The following is an 18,589-nucleotide window of genomic DNA, read 5'->3' as shown; positions in this document are numbered from 1 at the left end:
CCTGATAGACGGTCTTTATCACATTGACCTTACCTACATGTCTTGCCCGGACCAGCCAATGTAGCCAAACTAATAAAATATATAGAGTTTCGACTGTGACGATTATTTCAGATCCAGGTAAGAAATCTAATCTCCGAAAAAAATTTCATTTCTTTCTAAACATATGTTTAGTGATTTTATTCAAGCGTCTCCAACCCTAGCCGACTAAGCTTTTGTTTTTACGGAATTTTAATGTTGTTTTTACGGAATTATGAATTAATGAATAATAATAATAATAGTCCTTTTCATCTGTGTCAGAAGGTTTTATCAGCATCCCGGTAACGACACTTGCGTTCGTGGCTGTGTAGCCCTATGCGGGAGAGGATCCCTCGTCCACACATGCGGCAGGTGTATGCTCCCCCAGATAGGCGGAGGTTGGAGGCGCAAGCGTTTCTCTTTCAAATAGGTAAACCAGGCATCGTCGTGCTTTATTAATGAATATACTCGTAATATTCATTAATTCATCTACTGATATTCAAATGCCCTAAAAACAACAGTAGCGCGATGTTGAAATTGCCATATTCGGTATACAGTGACATCTTCCGACATATTGGGTAAACTATACAGCTATACGAACAACCGGGTCACTGGCAGTCGATGGACATTTATTGCATTTCGCGAAAAACGCAGTAATTGCGTATTTGCAATTAAACGCGGCTTCAATCGGCGCGCGCGCTAGTAATGTGATGGTCTTTGAATTAACGTGTACGGAACACCTAAGATTGTTGGGATAAAATAGTGGCAGATCCTTAATGACAATGACATCAGGTATAATTCGCCCATGATGGTGTATTTATTTTATCTGTAAGTACTGTAATTTACAGATACTCATAAGAAAGAAAGAGTTTATTAAATAAATAAATAGGTAATTGAAATTACGTTGCGGACCATTTGAATAATAAGTCTAATTTTTAGTTTTGAGATTTATCTTCAAAATTATCAATGTACGTACGAGTAAAAAATTATAATTATAAGGCTCATCCGGTGTGTCCTAGCCCTAAGTTAGCTCCTAGTCATTAGTTAATTTGCATGTTAATTTGTTTTGTAATTGCACTAACATTATTTTTATTAGCTATGTAAGTTACTAACACATATGGGTGTATTAGGCCTGAAATAAATGACAATTTAATTTAATTTAATTAATTTAAAAAAGTAAATTGTCATAATAATGTCAGTCCAGAAAAAAAATTACCATTGAATTTTAGTTGCTCTCATTGATGCGAAATTGCGTCAATGTGTGAAATAGGTACGCGATTTCGAGCAAAATTATATCTAACCTATTAACATGTTTAACAATCAGATTTTAAGAAGCTAACACTTTTAAGATGAGAGTAAACTCTGTAGGCAGCTTTTTAGCATTAATTTGTAGAAGTATTTTTACAGATCTACTTTCAACCTTAGTTACATTCCATTTAAATTTAAAATCGTATGGCTATATCATTGGTACAGTTTCTAAAAATAGTTAGAAAGAAGTAGGTAACTGATCCATTCTTAGTGTTAACACCTGCCGACACATATTTATTTATGTGCACCCAGTATTGATCGTGTTGAGTGCACCTGGACATATAAGTGCAACTAAATTGCTACCTAGTTAAAATTTATTGATTGAAATATATAAAAATACGTAGGTGCGTATAAATGGATAACATACATATATTGGACTTTGATACCTTAATAAGCAGGAAAAAAACATAAATTTCACATGATGCATATATAATTAAGATCCACCTTCTGTTTACGTATATAATATACAGCGTTTTCACATCCGATCCGATATCGGATGTCGGATAAACTATTTTATTATTTTATTTTATTTATTTGGGGCATCAACAGCAATACAAAAAGTAATACAAATCATAGTGAACAGAAACATAGCCAATAACAGATGTCCACAAAAGTACAAATTAACATGCAATAACTAAGTGGAAACACAAAAAAAAGAAGGGAGTAAAAAAGCATTTTATACAAACTAGATATGGCTTGCATAACATGTAACATGTAACATGCTATGGAGAAAAAAATGTGCTAGAGAGTACCCTATAGCATTTAGCCGTTTTATTTTTACACTAACGCTTTCTTTTAAACAACAAGCAAGAATTAAATGAATAAATAAATATCTATAAAGGCACTTTTTTACTTTTTGCTTCTGTGTGGTCGTATACGACATCTGATATTGGATTCGACAATGTGAAAACGCTGTAACTGAAATTGCAGCGCTCAAACTATTGTATGATATATTGCCACGTATATATAATAGTTAGTTCCTAAAGCCACCTTCGATCTATCAGACTTGGTAATTGTTACTTTAAAATCCTCATCTAATTGAAGTAAGTACGTAAAATTTCGACTTGTAGAAAGGTGGAGACGAGGCAATAGAGAGTACTCTCTGAAGAGAGAGCGCTTGAAAGCGGGTGTTGTGGCTGGGGACCAAAGAAGTATGATGGGAGTCAGTTAGGACCGTATATATTGCAACTGACATTCAAAACTTCCTAAGCGCGATGTAGGGAATAATAACGCCATCTGTTAAAATCTTGTTAGGAAACAACGTCGTGCCACAAGATATATATAAAAATATAACGCAAATATGTGCGAGTAACAAAACTACTAAATTTTCCGCTCAAATACTGACACCATAACTACCGGACACTAACGATATAATATCACGATCCACGTCCAGATTAGATCAGTCAGTGCATTGATCGATACGCTAAGCGTCCTTGATGCAGGTATAATTGCATATAATGACTACGGCTTCCGAACGAAGGCGCCGACGCTTTATCTTAATTAAACGGACTAGATCTTTGTTTATCAATATTTTACAAAGTTTTTAACGACGTTGTTCCCACGATGAAAATGATTAATTATGTCTAACTTTACCATGATACTTAATAAGAGAGATGAATAAGGATGCGATCTACGTACTTACTTCAGCTTAGTTACTTAATCTTTTACATACATAAAAAAGCCCTCCTCCTCATGACTTTATTACATTATTTTAACACCATATTTTAAATACCAAATAAGTTTAGATCTAAATATCTGATCACGAAAATCAATCAATTTTCAGAACCCAATATATCGAGTAGGTAAACTGTATATTAGGCAAGGTACCGCTTTATAACAGTCAGGTTAATTCGAATAGCAGTAAATAAAATTAAATAAATAGATACAGTCGCAATCAGATATAATTGAGCGGCCAGGGTTGTTCACAACTTCATCGGCTTGCTGCTATTACTAAGCGTCAATTTTGATTGAATTTTGTCGATTTTTATTTATTTTAAAAACGTTGCCTTGTAATATCGAAATTTAAAAGCTGTCAAATTACTATTTAAGTTAAGATTGTTTTTCCTTCTTTTTTTGCTTATAGTGTCACATAATAAATAAACGAGTAAAGTTGAATTAAAAGTCCGAGTAAGAGGTTACTTTGGCAATTAATTGAATCGAGCGAAGTGTCATAATTCGTGTATCGGAAGCTGTGTTATTAAAGATAATAAAATCAAGAACTACATATATTTTAATATTGTCTTCGGTTACCGCGATAGTTACTCATGAAATAAAACTATGAAAACGGATTATATCGCGTATATTGAATTTATAATACATCCCGACGTTTCGAACTCTTTACAGCGTTCGTGGTCAACGGGTGACTGAGGAAAAATTACAAAATGCAAAAATACCCACATACTAAAATAATGAACAATCATAGACTACAAACTTTAAGGCTGGTTGTACATGCAAAATCGGTTCATAAGGCTAGTTATACACTATAATTATTTTTCAAGTAAAGATATATATATATACGCGATAAAAAACTATGCCGGCTCCAACCCTACACCACGGACCCGAGAAGATTTAATTCCCTCCTAAATTGTAGGAGGGTATCCCAATATGGGACCGGCAACAAACTCGGCGGGACACATCTTTTCAAAACATCGGAATGTCCAGCATCATCCAACACTACGGTCTCACAGTCTATGTCTCGCTTGCTCCTTTATCAGGTGGACTACAGGATCCCAAGCTGGTGGTAGAGAAAAGCCATCTTCCCTATTAAAGTTTGGATATTTCTTAATCTCAATGGCCTCGCGCAGCATTCTGGGTATGTAACGCTTCTCCTTGGCAAGAACCAGAGGCTTATCAAACTTGATTGAGTGATTGGCTTTATCCATGACATGCTCACAGACAGCAGACCTAGGTCGACGGTGCTTGACATCAGCTATGTGTTCCTTCACCCGAGTGGAAATGCTCCGTTTCGTCTGCCCGACATATGATAGGCCACACTCACAGTCCAGCCTGTACACTCCTGCAGTCTGTAGAGGGGTATTGCATTTTACAGGCCTCAGGAATTGTGACATCTTCTTCATTGGCTTGAAATATGTTTTTATAGAAGCACGCTTCAAGATGTGGCTGATCCTGTCCGTGACCCCCCTGACAAAAGGCAGAATGGCAGGCCTGCGCTCAACTGTGGGGATCTTAATGTGGGACCTCTGGTTGACCCGCGGTATCCTGAGCTCGTTTGCCTGGAGCGCGCGCCTGGCATGCTGGAGCTCCGCGGCCAGATGCTGGTCATCACATATCCTCTGGGCTCTCTGAAACAAAGATTTGCCTACTGTAACAAGTTGACTGGGATGGTGATGCGATTTGCCATTTAAGTACCTATCAGTATGAGTAGGTTTCCTATACACAGTGCGACCTAGGGTGTTATCAGGATTTCTTTTTACCAATACATCCAAGAAGGGGAGAGAACAGTCTTTTTCCAACTCCATAGTAATTTTTTTTATCGCGTATATATATATATCTTTACTTGAAAAATAATTATAGTGTATAACTAGCCTTATGAACCGATTTTGCATGTACAACCAGCCTTAAAGTTTGTAGTCTATGATTGTTCATTATTTTAGTATGTGGGTATTTTTGCATTTTGTAATTTTTCCTCAGTCACCCGTTGACCACGAACGCTGTAAAGAGTTCGAAACGTCGGGATGTATTATAAATTCAATATACGCGATATAATCCGTTTTCATAGTTTTATTTCATACATATATTTTTTTCACGTCTACGAATATCAACGTCTCGTACAAAAATATGATTATATAAGGAGATTTTTCGCCTTCTGGCTCAGGAAACTTACTTGTTCAGATATATTTTGAGCACCTTGTGCGCTCTGATATCTGATGGCGACTACAAATTAAAACGATATCACTGTTCCGAATCTCTTCAATTTCAACCGTAATAATTGAGAAACGTATTACTAACTTGCTTAATTAAACTTTACTAAACATAGTGAATATTAACAGGACCAATAATAACATTCTTGGCATTGTCTCGGAGACACTTGCTCGAATATAGTTGATTGCACAAAGAAACGGGATCGAAGTATCATCTGCTTACAAGTAACATTTAACCTATTTTATAATCAAAATATTCGTATGATTGTAAGTATTTTAACTTCTCACCAACAGAACAACATTTTTTTAAGTCTGAATTGATTAAGGAGCAAAGGAGGTAAATAAAACCAGCCAAGTGCGAGTCGGACTCGCGCACGAAGGGTTCAGTACCATTACGCAAAAAAGGCAAAAAAAAATACGTTTGTTGTATGGGAGCCCAATCTTATTTGTTGTTATAGCGGCAACAGAAATACTTACATCATCTGTGAAAATTTCAACTGTCGGTCTACCACGGTCGTTAATGTCACTGTGTGACCGTGACAGCAATATATGTAATTATGCGCGTGCAATAGAGATAGCAATAGGCGGGTTAATGTACGAAAATCTATCTGGAAAGCGTCTCTTCTCCGCGTGCGGCAGACTCAACAACAGTTAATGAACTGCCTTCATATTTTTACCGCGTATGTTACATTTTGCATAATAATCTTGAGACAAGACGTCTTCCCGCTTATTTGGTCCAAGGTCAGTTTGTAATGAAACAGTTCATATTTTGATTAAAAGGCAATTAAGCGCTAATAGGTAGTTTTCTGCATATGCCCTGTCATATGTGTTTAACATCTGGAATTTATCGTAAATACTTGGCACCTGTTTTTTTTATAAAACTAAGTAGGTAACTCAAAAAGTACTAATTACAAAATATTTCCGAAACTACAACAACACGTAGGTAGGTATGTTATGCGAAAATCGAGTTTCTGAAACATCAATAGTGTTTTGTTTTTATCACCTAGTCAAAATGACAATGTTTGATAGAAAACGCCAATTGAAACTTAAATATTCGTAATGTACCTATGGAAATAGTTACGTCACAGAATAAATAATAGTACTACCGCACAGAAAGCACACTTCTTACAAAACTGAAGTTTGACAGCGATTCAGGGACGAATCATGCTATCCCTTTCTATGGCACTATCCCTTTCTGCTATTTAGGGTTATCAAAATTCAAGTCATTATCTTATCCGTGGTCGTGCACGCAAAAGGACATCAAGTGGTGCCAACCCTAACAATTGCTCGGAGCAATGCTGAGCCGAACGGAGCCGAGAATGCCCGAAAGGAGAAGTGTCTCCCACTGGTTACTTACTTTTCGTAGCATCTGTCATCCCGATACATTTTTTTTTCGTTTGTCGATGTACGATTGACAGCTTGGCTAGTTCTCCAGTGGTGGTGTAATCAAATCATTTTAATCAGTACCTACCTAAAAAGAACCTAATTTATTCGCTTTCGTTCGACATACTTCAAACTAATTATATAAAAATCCTTAGCATTTTCTTCGGTCAGATTCCAACCTAATTTGTATAATTCCGCAATTACATAGAAAATGAACTAACCATAACAACCCTTTGCACTGATATTCTAAAACACCTTAAAATCATATTTCTACTATACACACATAAACCCTTTTAATAATATGGATCTGCTTGTGGCCACGCTCCGATTACATTATCGAGTCCATCGTTTCCTTTATTTAGGGATTCGAAAAAAGTATCGATACTTTCAGTAGTACCTGCAGATAATTTATTCCTTCCTTTTTTAGGCTTCCGTACCCAAAGGGTAAAAACGGGACCCTATTACTAAGACTCCGCTGTCCGTCTGTCTGTCTGTCACCAGGCTGTATCTCATGAACCGTGATAGCTAGACAGTTGAAATTTTCACAGATGATGCATTTCTGTTGCCGCTATAACAACAAATATTAAAAAGTACGGAACCCTCGGTGCACGAGTCCGACTCGCACTTGGCCGGTTTTTTTAGGTTATTGCTGTCTCGGGGACGATTCTTCCATTTTATTTCCCGAATTTTGCTCACAAGAGACCTTCATTTGCTTTTGATTATTTGCTTCACCTTCATTTGCTCTTTTCGTTTATCACGAATAAATGCGATGATATCTGATTTCTGATTATAATACTTTAAACTGAGAACAGAGTATTGGTGATGCGTAGAATTTGTATTTGGGTTGAGGCTTAATTGAAAACGATGCCAACGGACGATTTCGTAAATTTAATTCACCATATCTATGTCGTCTTTACAATAATCGATAGAAAGAGACGAAAGCTAAATTAAAAGGTAGGGGGCCCGGAAAAATATATCGATACTCGATACTTACGGCCCAATTCGAACTGTAAGATACGTCAAATATTAGGTCTAGAAACGATATGGATTAGATGTGTAAGTGCCAAAGTGACGTTTTTTGTTTAAAGAGTATCGATATATATTTACGGGCCCCTACCTTCATTATTAATAATCGTAACCGCCAAAGGTGTTAACGGACACAGATAACTATTACAAGGTTCCAACCGTTTATATAATTGCTAGTAACGTAGAACCTTGGGCGATAGATACACTAAATGAAGGGATACGCGTCCTAGGGCGACGGGATCTGATAGAAATGTTACTTAGCTAATCTATTACTGGTGTCGGTAATTTCAACGGCTTGGACAATTTTGTCGATATTATCTGGGTACTAGCACAGAATAAATAATAGTACTAGGTACAGAAGGTTCACTCTCTAACAAAACGCGTCTTTTACGACAGATATAACCGCAAGGTGGCGCAAGCGCGAACAGGCGTCCGTTCCGTAGCGTAGCGCGATGACTACTACTGCATGCTAGACACCAAAATTGGTGTGGGCCGCATGTACTTGTAGCGACGCGACGAAATTGCGAATGAGCCACGCCTGGTACGAGTAGAGTACAACGTTTTAAACTCGCGTTTTGAACACATATACGCGAACGTGACGCGATACACGAACGGGTCTACCGCGATTTAATTTCATTGTTTTTACCTTTAATTCCGACGTTTCTGCTAGGTTGCACTAGATGTGGTCACGGAAGACTGACGTCCCAGCAAAATGTAATTTGAGATATTGGTAAACAACACTAAATTACCCGACATTCGTTTATATAAATGTAAATACAATGAAATTAAATCGCGGTAGACCCATTCGTGTAATTAAATACGAGTAGAGTACGTTTGTGATTGTGTGATTATTTACCACTATAAATAGCTTCTACCCGCGACCTTGTCTGCGTGGAATGATGATGAGTGATAAAAACTATCGTAAGTGGGTCTCAAACTATCTCCATACCAAATTCCATCTAAATCGGTTTAGTGGTTTAAGCGTGACGAGGCAACAGACAGTATCAGACAGACAGTTACTTTCGCAGTACCTACTAATGTTCTGTTCGGGTTTCTCTGCCTTTTTTCTTCCATTTATAAAAATATTTAGCTATAGCCTACATTTAAATACGAAGATGTTCAAGTTATGTAAAGAATTTTGGACCATAATTGAGATTTTTGGCCTGTATTTTACTTTAAAGTTCAAATTTTACATTAATCTGTTAAAATAAAAACCAGCTCTTATTACTTTTCTACTTATTCTCAAAATTACATCAAAGCTTGCCTCTCAATATCATACTTTAAACACGTTCGCGTAATCAGCAAATAATTACAAACAAATTGTTCACCAATTACGGTGTAATTTCACTAGTCCTGTAATTATGGCCTTGGCCTTTACGATATGGGCAATCCTTGCCTACTTTTATAATTTGTCTACGTAAGTAAAATAATGTTAATAGCATGAAGCAGGAGATATAAGTAGACATACAGAATACTTAAATCATAAACGTACACCAATTTATACTCGCTAGCCGCCCACAAATTAAAACATGCCAAGACAAATTCTTATTTGTCAAAATGAAAATTCAATATAAATAATTACCTACAATGGAATGGAAGACTTTTTATAGGCGTCTGGGCTGGTAGACTAGAGGATTAATGTATGTATTGATCTCCATTTTTAAGCGACTTCAAAAATAGGCGGAGGTTATTAATTCGACCGTTTTATGGTTCCGTACTCAAAGAATAAAAACGGGACCATATTACTAAGACTCCGCTGTCCGTCTGTCCGTCTGCCTGTCCGTCTGTCACCAGGCTGTTTCTCATGAACCGTGATAGCTAGACAGTTGAAATTTTCACAAATGGTGTATTTCTGTTGCCGCTATAACAACAAATACTAAAAACAGAATAAAATTAATATGTAAGGGGGGCTCCCATACAACAAACGTGATTTTTTTGCCGTTTTTTGCGTAATGGTACGGAACCCTTCGTGCGCGAGTCCGACTCGCACTTGGCCGGTTTTTATTGTATGTATACTATGTTATCTCAGTCATGTGATGGTCATGTGTGAACCGATTTGGAAAAATTTGTTTTGTTCAAAAGTATAAACCGTGTTTTTTGATTACCATTAATTTCAAGGGTGCATTCCTGAGCTTAAATTAAGGTACCTACCATCTTTCTCAAACCGGTATTATACATGTAACAAACAAGCATGTTTATTTAAAAAAATTAACCAGACAAATAAATTCCTACAACGTACTACATTAGAGTTTTGAATGATTCACGGTTAACAAGTGTGAATGCGACCGTTGGTAACGTTGAAAGTGAACGCAGCCGACGCGCAAGAATGAGGGTAGACAGAGCGCTGTCTACACAACTTTGACACCCACCCGCTATCTTCAGTCACCCGTAAACATGATGCATGTAACTGCGTCGAAATATCGGGAGCTCACAAATAATACAAAAGGTATTAGCTATCGTGAGACATAACTAACTTAACTAACTTAGCGGTTTCACTCACGTATTTTTAGTCACTCGCGCGACATGTTTCGGAGAGCCTAGGTCTCCATTTTCCGCTAACCGCTAAGTTAAACCGCGCGTTAGTTAGTTGAAACCACTAAGTTAGCTAAGTACTACATGTTTTAACATTTCTACTTCATTAGTTATTTGTTTGCATGAATTGCATGTCTCTGTCAAATTACAATCACGGCTATGCAAGCATGCAACGAAAAAATCTAGTTTTAGTAATCTCTGTCCTAGATTCATGTACACATAAAAGATCGAAATTCATTATAAAAAATCAAGTAACTTACGACCTTTCACGCGAGGATTATCCTGCTAATATTAAAAGGTCGCCGTCGTTTGCGGCATGATGATTAAAAGGACGTATGTTCATTGGTAACTCAGAAGTTAAAACGATGCATGTCTGTCTATGCTATAACTGTTACTTACGACATTTTCGTCGCCTTACTAGTAATGAAATGACTTATGTTCTTTAAAAATGCTTTTAAGGTTATTGCGTTTTGTAATAGTCGTTATATCGTGACCGAAGTGCATTGTTTCTGCGAATTTCACAGCAATGCAGCCTAACTTGCGTGTTTTAGTTTTTTTATGGCTGAAAAAACTAGTTCGAACGTTATGTACTTACTCAGGCCAGCAATATTACAATTATTGGAGTGCTATATATGTATTAGTTGAACTACCTATATTATAAATGTGAAAGTGTGTCTGTCTGTCTGTTACCTTTTCACACTCAAACCGCTGAACCGATTTAGTTGATATTTGGTATAGAGATAGTTTAAGTCTCAGGGAAGGACAAAGGGTAGTTTTTATCCCAGAAGTTATCCTTTAACCTTTTGAACGCCAAGCATTGACGTAACTCGACGTGACACCGCAATGAAGCAAAATAAAACCTTAGAGAACAATAGTGATTACAAAACAGGATATCGATATTTTCACTGATTTCGTTTTTGACATACTTAGATTAGAAGAACCACTACACAGGTGTTTTACAATATAATATTAGATAATTCTGGCTTTTAGCTCTACTAAAAACCTTTAAATAACGTATTTAAATATCAAAATGTACTTGTAACTTCCACTCAAATCTCTCAATAATGCCACATCACTACTTGGTGGTGACGTCAGGCATCGGACGTGAAGTGCCGTCATGGGCGCACGGAACACTGATAAGCGCGCGTTACTCAGAGATGTGCAAACCCGTTGTCGATTATTATTACCTACTAATTAGCAAACTGCAGTATCATTACAATAAAATAAATGCATAAGGGGTTACATTATCACAAAAGGTCAGTACCGTCTTTCAAACCAAGTTGTTTAAATTAAGCACGAAAACAAGTACCGTAACAGCACAAATAGCAGAGTTATTTTAGCAAAAACAACTATTACAAAATGTATGGGATTAAGCCATATCTATTATTGATGGCGCTAGCGTGTTTGTCGGAACTGCGCGAAACGATTTCTATTAGGAGATTGTTACTTTCATATAATAATATTATTCCTCCATGACTCGGTCACATCACTAGGCGACGTCAAGTGCCGTTTTTGGCGTGGCTAGCTATGCTATTTACTGGGTAAGTCGTATTATAACATAATGTTGTTTTTTTTAACCTTCTATTCATAGTTGAATTGTAATAAAGTTATACAATAAAGTAGAAGGGCAAAATAAATTAATGCAAATACAAACAAAGAAATATAGTTATTTATTAAAGAGTCTTTGATAAATTAAGTTTGGACGGCAAATGACGTCGGCGGCGTGAGTGGCACAAAATGTCGACGACGTGATTTACCGTCTTTGGCGGTCAAAAGGTTAAGGGCGTCAAAAGGGGGATGGAAGTTTGTATGGGGAATCGATAAAAAGCAGATTGGATAAAAAATAAGCTACCCAAATTTCGAACTCCACGCAGACGAAGCGCGGGCAAAAGCTAGTTATTAATACATTTCAAGCGACGAACTTTATGATGACGACGAAATGTAAGCAATTTTGAGTTTGGTAAAAAAAAACCGGTGAAAAATTCGTTATTCGTTATAGATCGCTCGCTTCAATATACTAGATGGGTCCATAGAGTAACTTATACTAGAGCGGTACTGTCATAGTAAATTTTGTAACCCCAGTAAATTCACTGCCATCTGTCGACACACTTTAAAACTAAAAATGAAGATTTATAAAAATACGATAGAATGTATTTAAATATAGATAAATGATTTTTTTTATTTGCATTAATTATTTTTATGATTTTGACCCATGTTCTTTCACTGATATGCGTTAAAATTGTTACATAACAAACGAAACCGTCAACGCCATCTATACGACTGTAGGCCAAAACTAGTAGCGCCCTCTGAACGAGAATCAAATTTTCTTGATTTTCGAGGCACGTTTTTTCCTTAGACTGTATCCATCTATTACGGAGTTATATCTATCTTTGATGGGTCATATCAATTTTATTGTATGTTTAATTCATTTGCGTCTTTCCTATCGACATCGCAAAGTTAAGGAATCCAAAGCAAATTTTTACGCTGCATTCTTACATGCGGGATACATTTTTTCATTACTTGAGACTTCAATTAAAAAAAAACGTGATAGTAACGCAAACGCCATAGAAGTGACCTTTTTCTGAAATGTGATTACACAAATATACGAGCGACAGGACAAAATGAAATTAAATTGACATCAAAGCCTCAATATTAAAACATTTTGTGATGAATATTTTATCACTTACATATGACTTATATTCTTAACGTGTACAGGTTATAATTTATAAACCACATAAAAATCATTTCCATTTAACAATATCCAGATTTCAAACCTCGATAGCATACACGAGTGTACACGGTCATTTGAGGGTGGTGGGGGGTAGGGGGTTAACACGCAACGTGGGGGTAGATTACGGGTTGGAAACACTGCCATTATAGGCTAGAAGGGTTAACTTTTTAGATTGCTAAGCAAATTCGCAAGTAAAGTGTAGTTATGCTAAAGAAATAGACATATAGACAGTGGTGGTGGGGGCCAGTGTAAAGTTAGTCTTACTATCTACTTACCACGACAACAATCTTGCTGTCGTGACGTCTATATCTATGCAAGGCTGGCAACTAGAGTAATATTCTTTATTACCTTAGGGTATCAAAGTATTAGGGTATCAAACCATGCCTGAGTTCTAACAAGACATAACGACAAGATACATCTGAAAATATACCACATAATACTAAAGAGTGAGAGATGAAGAGATTTCTAGATTTATATTCTGATCTAGATTCTAATACAATTTACGTTCTATTCTAGTTTCTATTCTGATTGTTTGGCGGAGATTCTTACTTCGCCGCGGGCCTCCACAACTCCCCTTATAGCCCGACCCTGTCCACACAACCATTTGGCTTATTCTTGGGTGTTTCTGTTCTAATTCTCATTCTTCATTCTTGGATATCCCTTCATCTCTCTAGTACAAATAATGATGAAACTATATTTCTAACACTCACCAATTGAAACCCGCAGGTCTTCTTTCTTTCTACACAACTTACTTCCCGCCCACGCGAACATTGTTCCGTTGGGAAAAACCGTCTTCTACCTCCTACTGTCAAAGATTTGTTAAACCTTTTTATATTTTGTCAGTGCTGCCAGTATTAAACAATTAAAACTGATTAAGGCATACACTTACCTGCTATTTTTTTGAGGATCGCGTTCTACGCGACACTTGCTGCCTTTACACATAAGTATCTTTTTAGTTTTATATTACACACTTTTATTTAGCTTGGCTGTTATATGCGTATTTACATGTGTGCTTCAAATCTTGTAACATAAATTTGAACCATTTCACTGATATCTGATTCAGTTGAAATTTGTACTACTTACGTAATCAGAATGACGATGCAATAATATTAATGGAGCTGATCTGATGATGCAGTCGGAAGGTAGCCAAATGAAACTCCTCTATGGAAAAAACACATCGAGTTTAGGCTCATCAGAGAGGTCTCACGAAGTACTTGATAGACATGCAAATGAGAAGCCATGAAGAAGCACAGTCAAAAACAAAAGTAAAACTATGAAGGTGACGGGGGGGGGGGGGGGGGGTTCATAGTTTTTTTTATGAGTAACTATCGCGGTACCCAAAGACAATATTAAAAATAAAAGGTTTTAAATGTATTGACTGTAACTTGTTTTCTTTAAGCAAGCTAATTTCAGCCCTACATCAAAGCAGCATGAATAAGGCCCATGTTTTATCTACGGTTTAGTTTACCCTAAAACCGTACCTACTATAGATGTTTCACAACAAAAGGTCTATTGTCGACCTGTTTTACTTGACCCGGCTGACCTTAGGGGGAGTACACGTTCTGCCCTGATTTGACACGCAATGATTTTTATAATAAACGTATGATTAATGTTATCTGATTGTAAAACTACTTAAGTGTATTCAGATTTCGAAAATGTGATAATGATGAAAATGATTTTCCGTGAATCAACTATTTCTTGGTGTTAAGATGCACAGTTTGTTAGAAAAACTCTTGTACCACGGTATACGGACATATACAGGCTAAAATTTTAACCTTCAGCCATACTAGTGACTTTATAGACCATGAACAACTTTTATTATGGGACCAACGCCAAAATCGCGACATTTGGCTGTCGCATAGAAATCAGCGGCATCACATCAGCCGGAATATATGATACAGCCAAATTTTTTTTCGCGATTTCGGCATTGTTCCCATAATAAAAGTCGTTCAGTATAAACCTACCTGGGTGTTACCTATAAAGTCACTACGCAGAGAATGGCTGGTGGTTAAAATTTCACCCTGTAGTGCTTGGTATTAGATGACCCAATGTGGAAAGGGTTTAATAACTAATCACCACAAAAATGCATGTTGGGTAAATTGAAATGTCATCGATGGAAACTGCAGCGGCATCCCTGTTTGGCCATTAAAAACGTCCTCCATTTTGAAGATGTTTAAAGTTATATTATCTCCCGTGTTAATGTCGAACATAAGTATTTTTGCAATCTCTATGGGTACGCTGACAGGTGTCATTTCAATACAATTTTGCCGTCGGTTAGGTTATAAATTATATGGAGAGGAGATAACACCCATCGAGTTTGAAATAGTTATTTGTGCAACAAGAGAGGAAAGTTGGTTTTTCTTGCGAGTGTTTATTTTGAGTCCCGAGAATGCGAAAGATTCTATAATTCTAAGGTAGAATTATGAGCGTAGCGAGGGACTCAAAAACACGAGATGTAAAATAACTTTGCTCTCGTGTTGCACACATAATTTTTCACCTCAGTAGTGAGAACATATTAAAGGTTAAAATGTATTTTGAATTACACAGAATAAACAAAAAAAGTAATATAATACCATACCATACCAAACCATCCCATACCAAACCATACCATACCAAACCATACCATACCATACCATACCAAACCATACCATACCATACCATACCAAACCATACCATACCAAACCATACCATACCATACCATACCATACCAAACCATACCAAACCATACCAAACCATACCATACCATACCATACCATACCATACCAAACCATACCATACCATACCATACCAAACCATACCATACCATACCAAACCATACCAAACCATACCATACCATACCATACCATACCATACCAAACCATACCATATCAAACCATACCATACCATACCATACCAAAAACCATACCATACCATACCAAAAATAAAATGTAATAAAAGTATGAAGTGGCAGTTCATGGCCTTCACTAAATTAAAAAGCTACATTGTTGACGAAAGTAGGCTTGTTCGAGCTGCTGAGGTGAAAAATATTATAATAACAATAGGAGTGAGGAGATGTGATTAATATCTAATACTTATGGGTTACGTTAAATGTAGGTACATGACTCAGAAAGTCCCTGAAAATATAATCAGGAAAATTAACATCAACCTGACCAAATAAATCACATCGTTAACTAGAAACCTCTATTTAGCCAGAGCACCCTTGTTTTTTTAAAAAGCTTCCCCGTCTCTATGGAAACGCGTGTAACAACAAAATTTATTATGTACGTACCATTGACAGTGGAATATGGACTCTATTATGTTGATAGAAAGTCGACGTTTGAATGAGCACGGATACAGTTATTATTTCAAACGCTTCTAGACATTGACGCCGGAACCATTTTGAATTTCGAAGAAAAACGGTCTATTAAGGAAATGCCAGGGTAATGCTCGTACCGTGTGTGATTAAAAATTCCGTTTGATTAGTTTCTCAAAAAGTGCTACTTTACGTAGCTGTTTAGCGTTCGCAAAGTTATTTTTTGCGAACTAGTGCTTTTTACTTTTACAGCTTTTTTTAAATTTAATTCTGACCGTAATCTATACGTCCACACCAGAGTTTGGATGTTCAAAAACTTTATATATTTTTATTTTGTCATTAGACATTCGAAAACGGTACGTTTCACGGAAATTATCATTCCATTCAATAATAAAGGTTTAAATTTGCGTCGAATAAGCATCAAAATTTAGAAAACGACATGATAAACATTCAAATAAATGCCCATACAGGGATTCAATAGTCATTACCGTCCTAGGCTAGTGATTCGGTCAAATTGTGTTTTTTGAAAAACAAATTATATCCAGCTTGAAATAAATGTAGTACCTTTGGGTATGGTGCTTTACGCAAACTAGCGTCCCATCTCGTCCGCCTTTTAGCATGAAATATGTACTGGTTGACAGTTTTTTTTTTGGAGAAAGTATACAATATAGGAAAAAAGTATCAATGAAAGAAATAATCTTTATTCAATTCAATTCAATTAAATTTTCTTTATTTCAATCTAGGCATTAACATAATGCACCTATGAAAGTCAAAAAAGTATAGTATTATTAAATTCTTAACATAAAAGGTTATGTTTATTTTTTTGATATGATGCACCATATTCATGTTATAGCTAGATGAACTTCGACAAAATTTAACAGTTGAAGAAGCTGGTTCTCCCCACACGATTTCTGTCAGTACTATCACGTACTATGTTATATTGAACTTCAACAAGTTAATACATAAATATGGTGAGTCTTACCAAAAAGTTGCATACAACATTTTTTGTTTAAAAATTAAGGAAATCTTACCTTGATACTTTTTTCCTAAATCTAATACTTTTCTCAAAAATTTAAAAAAAAGTCAACTGGGACATATTTTATGCTTAAAGGGGGGGTTGTGTCAGGTGGAGGGGATACCCTACTTTGTTTGTCTTCCCCATACATTTGAATATAACTTGACCGAATCACAGGAGGCAGTCAAAAAGTTGAGCTAAGTTTGTTACTGAGTTGATTTGTGTTAGAACTGTCCGTCTGATAATTATAGCTTTAAGCTGTCGCGTTACTGTTTTATTAGATGTTCCTTTTATTGATGGATAGAAAACCTTACAGCTATTTGTGTAACAAACAGTTCATTACTTTGAAAGCTGGTGACGCATCAAATAGGGCGCGCTATCGATTTTACTATATCGAAGACAAAAGGTTGTATAAGCCATTGTAGAAATACAGATTTTACGCTTCTTTTGACAGGTATAGCTAGAAATTGTGGCTATTTCTGGAACTTTGTTTAGTGAGGAGGTAGGTATATAGCGTGTATTTTTGGCATAGCGACAAACTTAAAGACGTCGGTTTTAGTGTTTGTACTTAAAACGTCTTAAACAGATTGATTTAATTAAGCCTAACTAACAGTGGCTATTTTTTTTTCGAACGGTAATATATTGCGTACATAGTCATGACTTGTGATAGTTCTGACGTCCCGTCAATAAGTGCGATGTTTTGAATAAAATTAAAGTAGCTAATAATACATTGCGTGCTGAATTATTATAAAGTAAATAAAAACTGTTCTTACTAAAACATACGAAAGATAATTCATTTGGGCCTATTTATTTGTTTATTATGATCACCAACAGAAGATACAATTTACATACTAGTATTAACTTACAAAAAGGGCACATTTTTTATTGATCCCCCACTTACAGACAATCACAGCATGCATTATTATATTAATTTAAACATTAAGTCAACAGTAACACTCAGAAAACTCAGAAAATTTATAGTGGTAATGGTAAGTCACCTAATGTTACCGTGTTGCTCGACAAAACTGCAGCGTGGTGTGGATGCACCTTTAAAGCACGTTCGAATATAAAACAAAGGGACATTCACGTACGTAACGTATGTTTAATTGAATAAATACAAACATACATAATAACGCTACTTACGTCGGTCGTATGTATTAGGCCCTGGTCTGCAACAAACGCCGTAGGTCGCGTACGGCGTGACGCTGTACGCGACGTACGAATGCTTACTATGGAAATGCACTATAGTGGTCTCCCTCAAACGTGACGTCTCTCAAGGCGTTTGTTGCAGACCCGGGCCTTATAAATTCAATATACGCGATATAATCCGTTTTCATAGTTTTATTTCATGAGTAACTATCGCGGTAACCGAAGACAATATTATACATAATACGGAGTAGAAACAA

At 36.3% G+C, this 18,589-nt stretch overlaps 1 long non-coding RNA gene across 1 annotated transcript in view; it reads left to right on the top strand.

Moving 5' to 3' along the window:
- Positions 1-18,589, top strand: part of LOC134747300 (uncharacterized) — a 336,530-nt gene that overhangs the window by 255,064 nt on the left and 62,877 nt on the right. The window lies entirely within an intron of this gene.

This window comes from Cydia strobilella, chromosome 14 (assembly GCF_947568885.1).
Source record: "Cydia strobilella chromosome 14, ilCydStro3.1, whole genome shotgun sequence".
In the NCBI taxonomy this organism is placed as follows: Eukaryota; Metazoa; Arthropoda; class Insecta; order Lepidoptera; family Tortricidae; genus Cydia; species Cydia strobilella.
Note: the sequence above shows the minus strand (reverse complement) of the source record. Positions and strands in the feature narration are given on the sequence as shown.